Here is an 11,731-nt window from a genome sequence, read left to right as displayed (position 1 = left end):
CGAGTTAATTGTCTGTTTCTTTTATTTTTGCATAACGTATACTATACAACTTTAATGATGAAAGATTCTGAAACTATAAGAAACACAAAGCAACCCAAAAACTTTGGACGCCAAAAATTTCACTTAGCTCAGGGATATAAGTGTAAGTCCTTGTGGGATTTGTCAAGAGGATGTGATTTTAAATCCAGAGATAAAACGACTAATCTAACCACGTTCGTATGACGACATGATAGAGCGAGTTGTTAAGCTGTTTTTTAATTTATGTTCTGTTCAGATGGAGTTGCTTATACCAAGAAACATGCCTTTAAAAATTGTTTAAAACGCGTGCGATGATTATTTTTGGTTTTCCTACGCTATTATCAATATATTTTGAGAGTGCATCCAAGTATAAAGTAATTACCAGTGCGTGAAAGACGAACATAATACTGAGGATTAGATGGGGAGTAATAAACTTGAATGTTTTTTGTTAGTCTCTGATTATAATTGATGATAGACACATCAGCCTCCTAAGCTTTTTTATTTCCTTCTCAAGTGTGCTATACTTTACACTACTTTAACAATAACAGCTTCAGAAAAAATATATAAAACAAGACTGTTTAGGTTGCAAGCAACAAAAACTTTACAGCCAAAACAAATACTTGGGATTTGTAACACTATCCATGCTTCATTATTTCGTTTCTTTGACGGAGCATTAGATCGGTGGGAATAAGTGTAAGTCCTTGTTAGATTCGGAGTATAATTGAGGATCGACTTTGGATAAACTTTTGCCTATATCCTTGTTTATTTCCTTCTCTCCCTGTGATTTTAAATAATCTCCATAATCACAGCTGCTTGTAGTAATTTTTGATTTCTTTTAAAACACTGAAACGTCATGACAGTTCAGCTGCCCTCCTCTTTCAAAACATTCCATTCAATCAGGGGATCGGTGGAAAAGTGTAGGTTATAAATTACCCTTTGGATAAACTTTTCAAATGGGATAATTTTGAAAATTATAGGAGAAATTGGAGTTCAGCTATAGTTCCTTCAATGTTAGGAAAATAAAAATAATTTTGAAAAATAAAAATTGGAGTACTACTTGTTAAATAAAATAAACAAATAAATAGCTGTAATAGCTGTAGCCTCCCTCCACCCCCAAAAATGGGTTTTGAATTTTTTTTTCCAAAAAAGTTAATTTTTTTGTGAATAACTACAAGTTTTTGAAATTTTTTTCCAACAACTCAATATTTGATTTCTTTAAAATTTAACTTTTGAATTTTATTCCTAAAATTTCATTTTTTTTGTACAGCTGTAGATTGATTTTTGATTTTTTTTTTTCTAAATAAATGTAATTTTTTGAGAACAGCAATGGATTTTTGAATTTTTTTCCAATAAAGTTAATTTTTGTGAATAACTACAAGTTTTTGAAATTTTTTCCAACAACTCAATATTTGATTTCTTTAAAATTTAACTTTTGAATTTTATTCCTAAAATTTCATTTTTTTTGTACAGCTGTAGATTGATTTTTGATTTTTTTTTTTCTAAATAAATGTAATTTTTTCAGAACAGCAATGGATTTTTGAGTTTTTTTGCAATTTTTTTTATTTTTCTTTAAAAAAAAAATCCAAAAGCCAATCTCTCCCCCCTCCAATATATACAAGTGTGCGCGTCTAAAACTGAACACTCCATGAAATTTCCCCCCCATCCACATATTTGTGATTTTATTGAGTTGAAACCGGGTTATACTTCGAGGCAAGGGTCTGGACTAGTTATAAACAAAACTTCAGCAAAATCTAAATAGCAACAGTGAAACAACAGCCGATAATATGGAGAGACGTCGATTCGCTATTTTGGAACTTTCCGCGCGGGGAAAAACTCCCACTGAAATTGCCAAGGTTCTGAAATGCATCCGCACTACCGTTTACAGCGTGGTAGCCAAAGGGACTCCTGAGGCGACCACAAGGTCTAAGTCAAGGACTGGAAGGTCGGACGAAATGGTTTCTGCCGTGAAAAAGTCTGTCGAGGACAAGAGAGGCAAGGTTACCGTCAGCAGCCTCTCCAGGGAGTTCAGCGTCAGCAGAAGGACCGGCTAGTTAAGAAAGATCTTGGCATTAAGGTCTACAAGAGAACCCCTTATCAAGCCCTCAAGCCTGTAGACAAGGAAAAACGCCTAAAACTTAAAGGAGTGTTAAGTTTTAGACGTGCACACCTGTAAATATATTATACTGTGGACGCCCTTGACCTAGTTTGTGGAGAATTAATATTACTACAAATTCTTTTGGGGTATTGTTAAAAAAGCCACCCTAAATCTGCTTTAAGTTCAACTTTAATGTTTTGTATATTTCTATTTTTAAATACCAGTAGATTATATTTCTTACAATCTCATGATAACAGCTGTATATATTTAAAAAAAAAACTACCACTATTTAGTTTGCAAACAACCAAAAAATGATTAGATTTACAACTCTATCCAAAATTATTTATTTGTTTTATTCGACAAAGTTTATTAGACATAATCCATATATTGTAGAATGGTATAATTATTGTTCAATGTGTGTTTTTTTAGGTTATTTTTTTGTAAGGAGATTGATTAAGTAGAGGCATAAATATATAAAAGATACATAATTTCTAGGATGAATCGTGTTAGAATATAATCTCATAGATCTTCATTTAGAAATATATCTGCCTGAATAATGTGGATTGTACATAAATAATAAATTTCTAATTCCGCTCACATTACAGTTTCTGTTTATTCTGCTCTTCATTTATTCTCATTAAGAATATCATCTTATTAGATCTTCTTTATTCCTAATTATGTTTTGAGTCAAGAAGAATTGTTTGGGAGAGAAAAAAGAGTATTTGTTTCGTTGTGGGTCTGCAGATGATTAAGAGTATCAACAATATTTTTATAATTTTTATCGTGACTATAGTAACTGTAGTAAAATTAAATCAATTTTTTTTGTTATAAATGGCTTTTGTAATGTGTATCTCCCCTTGTAAACGTGTGATTGGTTTAGACTGGATGTTGTTAAAAATGTACGTTTTTGTTCTTAAAAAATGTTATTGAGAGTTTTGTGATGCTTTGACTACGTACTACTTGAGAAGGCATCAAGGTTGCCCATTTGCAAAAAGAAAATATACCCTATGCTGAATATGTGGATAGTTTTAACAGTTTTACTGATTCTGTAACAGGTAATCAAGTGGAATTTTGGTTTGTCAATTCCGTTCCTATAATTTGGATGATAAAGAGGCACCGTGCTTGAAATGCCCCTTTTCGAAGATGTGGATAAAATAATGGAAATCGATGAGTAATAAGTTACTTAGTAGAACTTCCCCATCTGTCAAATATGGATGACTTTTTTTAATGTGGACATTCTTTATCACATCATTTTTCAAAAGTATTAGTGATTTTAGAGAGATTTTTTATATATTATTTTTTGATAAATTCAATAGTGAATAATCTTTTAAATTACTTCAAAAGTATAACCGTTAGAAAAAGAAATAAACAGCTGACATAATTAATTATAGTAAAAAGAAATCAATTATTTTTTTTAATTGGATGGTGTAAGTACTGTATATATTGTGCTGTATAACTGCAAACTATTGCCGATAGTTGGCGTTAGAAGGTTAACATTTGTTTCTAAAAACTTTTTACACGATTTTGTGGTTTTTCGAATAAGATTTGCTTAAACTCTCGTCAAAAATGGACACCAGCAAAGAGAAAATTCGCCATGTCTTTCATTTTTTCTTCGAATGAGGAAAAGCACAGGCCAGGTGTCTGAAAATGTGAATAATCTTGTTGGCACTGACACTGTAACATCCAATTACCCGGCATTTTGGTTTCGTCTATTATGTTACAGTAATTTTGATGTTATAATGTATCACGCTCTGGTAGGATAATTGTTGCAAATGTTGATAAAATAATGGAAGTCGTCGAGTAAGACTGTCATGTAATAAAGGCACTGTTTTGACTTTGCCGAAGAGATAAACATTTATTTAGAAAAAAAATCCATTATACATTATCTATATCTTTTTTTTACAACTTATATTTTGCTTGTCAGTACAAACGCAATCTAAAAAAAATTCTCTCAAATTAAGTATGGATTATATTTGTATTCTTTGATGGATATTCGTAAATTTCTATTCCCAAATTATTCTTATTTACCCTTTGAATGTGTCACAAACTGCCCTCAAAGTAGATCGTCACAATAAAAAAGAATGAGAAATTGATATATTTTATTTGAAAACAGTCATGTCAGGGCCTATATTTGTATCTTAAATCATTTAAAGGTTATAAACTTTAGATAAAATTTTAGAGGTATCTAAACTTACCCCCAAAAATTTAATAGACTTAATGTGTCTATTAAATATTGGGGTTCTTATAGATTTTCCTCGTGTACAATTTGCGATTTTGTACACGTTGCAACCAAAGAATACTATGACAAGTTTTAAATAAAGAATTTGCAATACGTGGGATTAGGATAATTAATAATTAAATATTACATAGATAAAAAATAAATTAATGGTGTCATTTTTGACTATTTCTAATATATGTATATTTCTAATATATTAGTATCCTGTGGCACATAATAAAGTTCAAATGCCCACAGCTATATCACTCATAAATACATAATAACCATATAAATTTAGTGATAAATTCAATAAATAGTTGGTAATACGAATGATCAATGTTTTAATTAATTAAGGAATTTGAAGGCGTAGAAGATACGAATTGCACAGTTTGAAAATACAAGTTGAAACTTGTACACAACTTATTTGAAGTAAAAAAAAAATTGGGATTTTCACTTATATTGATTTTTGATCAAGATGTTTTTTATGTTGACGCATCACATATTTGTGTTGGTCAACTATTTTTCTATATGTTGAAAAAAAATACAATTTGAATAAAAATATTTTTTTTATTTGAACTTAATTTTCCCTTGCATCTATAAGATATATTTGCGTTAAACCGATTACGGCCCAACTACCTTAACCTTATTTTTTACATCTAATTTTTTTAATATGATATTATTATTAACCTGAATAAGGTTAATTAGGTCTTAAATTGGACCTTACCCCACCGGATAGGCTATAAAACTACGTTCATTGAGGAACGTATGGGCGCAATCTGTATACAATGTTCATTTATTAAATACACCAAGCAAAAATAACCATCTTATATAAAATTAATAACATATTCAATATTTTAGATATATTGTAATCAGCAAATGAAAATATCATAAATAATGTTTCTTGCTGTATTCATCCACAATGCTTCGAATCTTATTACGATTCGAGGCATTGTGGATGAATACCTTTATGCATTGATAACAAGTACGAATTTGCCCGAGTTGGGTCTCTTTGCACATTTGGCAACACATTTTGTGTCACTTTTGAAGCAAATCAAGTGATTGCGCTGATTATACCTTTTATGGTTCATTAATACATTTGTATTTAGGGTTGTCCTGTTTTTTGATCTTACAACAACATGATTGGCAAGCATAGAAGACGATGAAATCGATTTTGCTATCCACTCCTCTCTTTTGTTCTGATTGAACTTGCCAACTACAAAAAAAAAATGTGTCCAGGACTGAACCATCATGGCATTTATGAACCAGTCATATATGGCCCACAACCATCTTTTTCTTTGCAATGCTATCTTAGAGTTAGAAATCTGTTGTCCAAAAAGTATTTTCCTCTCATATGTGAGGTCTAATTAATAATTGAATCAGGGCAGGAATAAATTTCTTTTTTTTCTCGTCTTTACCTACAATAACGACTAGCAGTTCCCCAAAGGGTTCATTTCCAACAAAACTTGACCCTATATAGACTCCTGCTGAATCCTTCTAGGGAGCGAGGTTAATATCTCTTTCGATGAAAACAGTTTCCATCACCTCTTTTCTTTTATACCATAGAAGATTTACCTGGAAAGTCGAATCCTCGAAGTCTGGTCTATCTTAAAGTGCCAAGAACACCAATGTCTTTTGTTATAAGATTATCACTGAGGTCAAGAGAAGTAAATAAATAGTCTCTAACGATGTTGTGACCAGTTTGTAGTTCCATTTGCCTTACCACCTCCAAAACCACATCAGGACTTTGCCCAAAGGCCCAATTTCTCACTTTAGTGTACTTTCGTCCATGAAGGATCTCTCCTCTAGGACACATGCACACCACACTCTGAACCCAAATCTGATTGGGTTCCCTCTGATGAACTGCTTGAGAAGATGAGGACCAAAATATTTTATCATAGATTAATCTATGCGAATACATTCTGGCTTTTCCTTTTACTTTTTGGCTGTATCATTGATGAAGTGGTTGAACCTTCCACAATGGATTCCCCAGTCTTTTCAATTTCGAAAAATGCATTTATTTAAGGTGCTTCTTATATGGGGTTCTGGATATGACCTCTCTTATAGGCTTGATGCTGGTGTCATCCGGAATTTTCCAAAAAAATCCTTTTATATAAGGCCGATTGCCTGAGCATCTAGGAAACCTTCTAATAGCTCAAAATACACACCGTCTCTAAGTTAGAAAAGGTAAAGTGCTGGGCCAAAATACAGTTTAAACTCTAGCGCCAACGTCTTTTTAGGCACCAAGGAATTCTTCTAGTATTCTATAGTACACCCCAGCCCAAAGTCCTGCAAGTGAACTTCTGGACCCGAGCCACGTTAAATTTCTTCACCCCCCTCCCCATGAGCATTGAGGAACCTTCCTAATATCCCAAAATAAACACTGGCTCTAAATTAATACAGGTGAAGTACAGGGGCTCACGGCAGTTTAAACTGCACTGCCTATTTTTAAGCTTCCAGAACCTCTTCCAATTTACTAAAATACACCCCCACAAATGGGTTGTAAAGCCGAACTGCTGGGCCCAAGTCAAGTTAAATTAATCGACCACCGTTTCAATGAACATCCAAAACACTCCTAATATCCAAAATACACCCGGCCCTCAGATTGTACAAGTGAAGTACTGGTCATTAAAGATGTTTAAACTCTACCACTGTCGTATTTCTAATCAGCAAGAGCCCCTTAAAATAGGATAGAATGCATGCCCGCCCAAAGGTTGTGGGCTGCTTGTCCCTAAAGCAGGTTAAATTGTTCCACCACCGTTTCATGTGCATCAAGGAACCCAAGTTAATAATTTCTGACCTCTCTTGACCCAGTTGGTCTTTGTTTCTGTTGGAAGAAGCTGCCGATGTCATTGTAAATAAAAGGCCGTCCCAAAATCCTTCACATACCTCCCCAAACTCGAATCACTGACATTGAGGGCAAGGTTTCCGATGATTGCAGTGTTCACCTACTCCACCAACTTGATTTCTAGCTTAAGGCTCTGACTTGAAGCCACCATACATTGAATCTTATAAACAAGACTCTGGGAGCGCCCTACATCCTTCATAATCTCCTCAACACTCATTTGGGCACGGAGCAAATCCGTGGTTTAAATAATAATGTAGTAATGTTCGTAGTAATGGTTCTACCTAGTCCATAGTAGTAGATCGTATTTCATTATTTCTCTTATTACATATAGTAAAAAAAGACTTAAATGGAAAAAAAAAACCAAAATTTTTTCTAATTTTTTTTCGGGGTATAATTTGGTTTATGTTCATCACTTACAATTTTGTTTATGCCTACGCAATGGTTCTGAAAAATAGAAACTATTTCCACATATTAAAATCTTAGCAAACAAGCCATGAACGAATGATTTTTTTCTTATCTTAAAATCAATAAAAAACCCCACATAATAATTGAATGGATTCAAAAGTGTTTTTCAATTGCTTTAAACAGTGTTTTAATAAAAAAAAAAAACAAGACAAGATATGATTTTTAAACATAAACACAATGGCCTGTATTGGAATAGACCACGTTTATTCATGAAGAACTCACATTTTGTAATACCATAAATACTATTGCATTATGTATAGAAAATTGAAAAAGGAGCTTTTAAAATAACATAGCACCCAATAAATATTCATTATCATAACTCCTCTATAATCACATTATATTACACCCAGTAGAGTTGATGTGAAAAATAGGTTCACTCCACCCATCATAAAAAATACATAAACGTACCTAAATATGTATTAAAATGAAACGACATATAACAGATAGTTATGTGACCATAATTCATAAAATGAATAGCGTTCAATTATTATTTACGGCATTTTTAATCAAGGAATAAATTATTTTTGGGTATGGAGGTGTTGATGGTGGAGTTTGAGGATCTATGTATGAGGTCACAATGTAGCAACAAAGAAAACCTAATCCAGTATTAGTGGGGATGTTAATATTAGGTATTCTCAGTTTGCAAAAAAAGAAACCGAAATTCACCTGGTAACCTTGACAATTAAAAGAATGTTTGGGAGAAGAGTAACTTAGCTTTACTGATATTTTATTGAATGCCGCTTTGAGAGGAAGGAAGTTAACAGAAATTTAACTCTGTAAATAGCAAGGAAATAGGCAGGAATGACTATTTCGTTGATCTTCAATTCAGATTTTTTCCTCGTGTGAGCAATAAACGTTTTCAATAAGAATATAATAAATAAAGCGTCTTGATGTGACGTCAGAATGATAAATGTCGGACATTTTGAATACCCAAACAACCCAGTTTAAAAGCAAAAAAAAACCACCAAACAACCCTTTTTCATAAAAATGAAGGAAAATAGTGAACTATTGGAATTCAAAATGGAACCCATAAGTAAATTAAACTTTAAACTTATTCTCTATCAATAAAATGATCCCTCAATTACCTAGTTTTGTTACATATTGGACCCTAAAATGCATTAAATATATGTTATTACATCAGTATACAATCTTAGCTCAATCTTGCAAATAAAAATGAACTATTTTAATCGAAATAATGATATAATTTTCTTTAATTTCCCTACTTTTCTCTCCCCAATTCGATCATCAATTTGGGGCTCTTCAAATCAAGCCATTCTTAGTACATGTTAATTTGATTTAATTGTAATATGAGTGTTTATTTTATGCATCAAGTAGTATTAAATACAGGTTTTAAGTCTTTTTTATATTCTTAAAGCCATTTGATGAAGTTTAATCATGATTGATGTAGTAAAAATATCAACTTTGAATCCCAAGATGGAGTCTCCTTCAATTACAGTGTAAATTTTGTTGTCAATGAAATTGCTCTATACACATCATCATTTTATCAACATTGCCGTGTAGACGGAGTCTTGATATAAAGGCAAAAGTCCATCCAGCTATGTCCGGTAATAAAGGTAAGGCATTTTAAACGTTCACAATTTTCTCTGGCCTTCTTCCATCCCCCTAAAATTCGGTTGCAATACCAGCAAATACTAATGAAGAGTAAGTCCGGAATGAATGTCTTGATATCAAATCAGTTGCTCCTTATGCTTCCTTATGACAACATACTTCTTTTAATCAGAAAAAAAAACCCTCTTTGCACTTTAGTGTATTTTTGTGCAGTTCAAATGGTGAAATAGACATGATTTGGCATTACTAGGGATGTCAATCCTAAGCATTTTTTGTTGCAGTGTTTTATTTTTTCTAAAGCTGTTATCAGTATGTTTGCATGCTTGAGTGAAAAATATCTTTGTATAAAGTGCAACCAGGTGTGTGTGCTTATAAATTACTGCACGTAAGGTAACACAGATGGGCCCTTGGGGAATAATAAGAGTAAGTCCCTGTTGGACTTAGGTTAGTTAGAATTGAGGGGCAATGGTTGCTGTTTTTCATATTCAGGGAAGTCAGCAGGATTATTATTTTTTTATTTGGGGGGGGCCTGGGGTTCCCCCCACAACGAATAACCTTTATTTTTACAAAAAAGTCCATTAAATTTTTTTTCCGAATGACCTTCTTTTAGAAAAAAAGTCATATTTTTTTTTGTAATGACCTTTTATTTCAGAAAACAAATCCTTGAATTGACTGGGGACACTCCTGATATTCCACACGTATTTAGACTTAGTTTAGTTGTAGAGATAATATATATGTTAGGTTGCGTGACTATGACCTCAACAATATATAATTTACCCCCTCCCTCAGCTTACAAATACATTGTTCCGCCGCTGCGAATGATAAATTCTTACCTCTGTCCTTACTAAATACGGTGTGGGATTTATCTTTATTTCCTTCATCTCACAGCTGATCGCAGCTTATCTAATGAAACATTATGACAGATAAGCTGCTCTCCTCCAAAACATTATTCAAATTGTAGTATTACCACGCTCCTTTTCAATTTAAAAAAAATACATATACTCCCATTTAATATTATTTGAATCTCTGACTGACATTGCCAGTGATGCATAACATCAACTCCATCTCACCAATTAAAGGGGCATTAAAAAGCAAAACCACAAGCCCTGTTAGTATGTAAAACTAAAAGAAACCCAGATTAACATGGTCTCCCTCACAATTTGAAGAATGTTTGGTACAATGTTTCATAATGTTTGAATTTCTGGAGAGAACATTTAAGTATGAAGTGTAACCAGGAATGACTGTGTTCATGAGGACGGAGAGTTAGTGTAAGGCCTTGCTTAACTGTGAATGTGATTGAAAATCGTCATCATAGTAATTTCTGCTTATATCATAGCAAGATACGTAGTGGGATTTGTAGTTATAGAAACGTCATGACACGTGCGTGAAAAACTATCTGGGGAAAATTGCCAGTGGAACATTGCCTTGGAGAAAATTGCCCGTATTTTGTTCAAACTTCATGATGATTAGTAACACATAATATATTAGCTTATGATATTATTTTTATCTATTTGTTTGGTTTCGACTAGTGGGCAAAAAAGCCTAATATTGTCGACTTATGATAAAATATAATAAAACATTATCATAAAGTATAATAAAATCTAATACAATAATATGGTAAAATGAAATGATATGTTGTTGTGGATTATTTTGATTATTATTATTACTCAGACGCTAAAAAATGCATAGGAATTACATCCGTAGTTATTGAAATTATTAGTTATATACTTGTCGGTACATAAAAAAAAGTAATAAAAAAAAAAATGATCGATTCTCAATTTACTACGACTCCAACAAGGACAACATTTATATCTCCTTAGCTTTACTGTACCATTTTTACAAGCACACTCATTCCTGGTAGTACTTTCTACTTTGGGCGATTCCAGAAAAAATATCAAGATTTTATCTCCTTACGAGTGAAATAATCAGGTTAAAAAAAATCATTTTATATTCGTTAATATCCATAATACTGTTAAAAAATTAATATAAATATTAAACATTGAGAAAAAAATAAGATTTTATTTTTAATTACTTTTAACAAACTTAATTTTGGGTTAAAACTAATTATAATTTGTTATTCTTATAGTAAAAATATTATTTTTTGACACAAATTTCTATGAAGTATTCATAACGTTTTGCATATTATGGGAATCCAATTTGGTACTTAGTGAGTTTTGATGAGGTTGGGTATATAATATCACATAATAGCTATAATCTTACATCCCTCACAATTAAAAAGACAACTCCAACAAATCAAATGGGAAAACTAAAGAACGATTTATTAACAAAAAAGTAAATGAAACTCACGAAACCTCAATTTTTAAATTAAATATACGAATAAATACTAAACTAGGCATTATCAGGATAAATAAAGAATTCTATATAATATATATTTTTATTCCATTGAATAAGAAGCATTTTTATCAATCTCGGGTCTATAATATCCAATTTAATAACAAAGGTTATATGTTAATGATGAAAGGGTTTTAATTGTTATAGAACTTGATTGTTGGGGCCTCCAAAA

Source organism: Lepeophtheirus salmonis, chromosome 11, assembly GCF_016086655.4.
Source record: "Lepeophtheirus salmonis chromosome 11, UVic_Lsal_1.4, whole genome shotgun sequence".
In the NCBI taxonomy this organism is placed as follows: domain Eukaryota; kingdom Metazoa; phylum Arthropoda; class Copepoda; order Siphonostomatoida; family Caligidae; genus Lepeophtheirus; species Lepeophtheirus salmonis.
The sequence above is the reverse complement of the archived record's forward strand: the minus strand, read 5'-3'. Positions refer to the sequence as shown.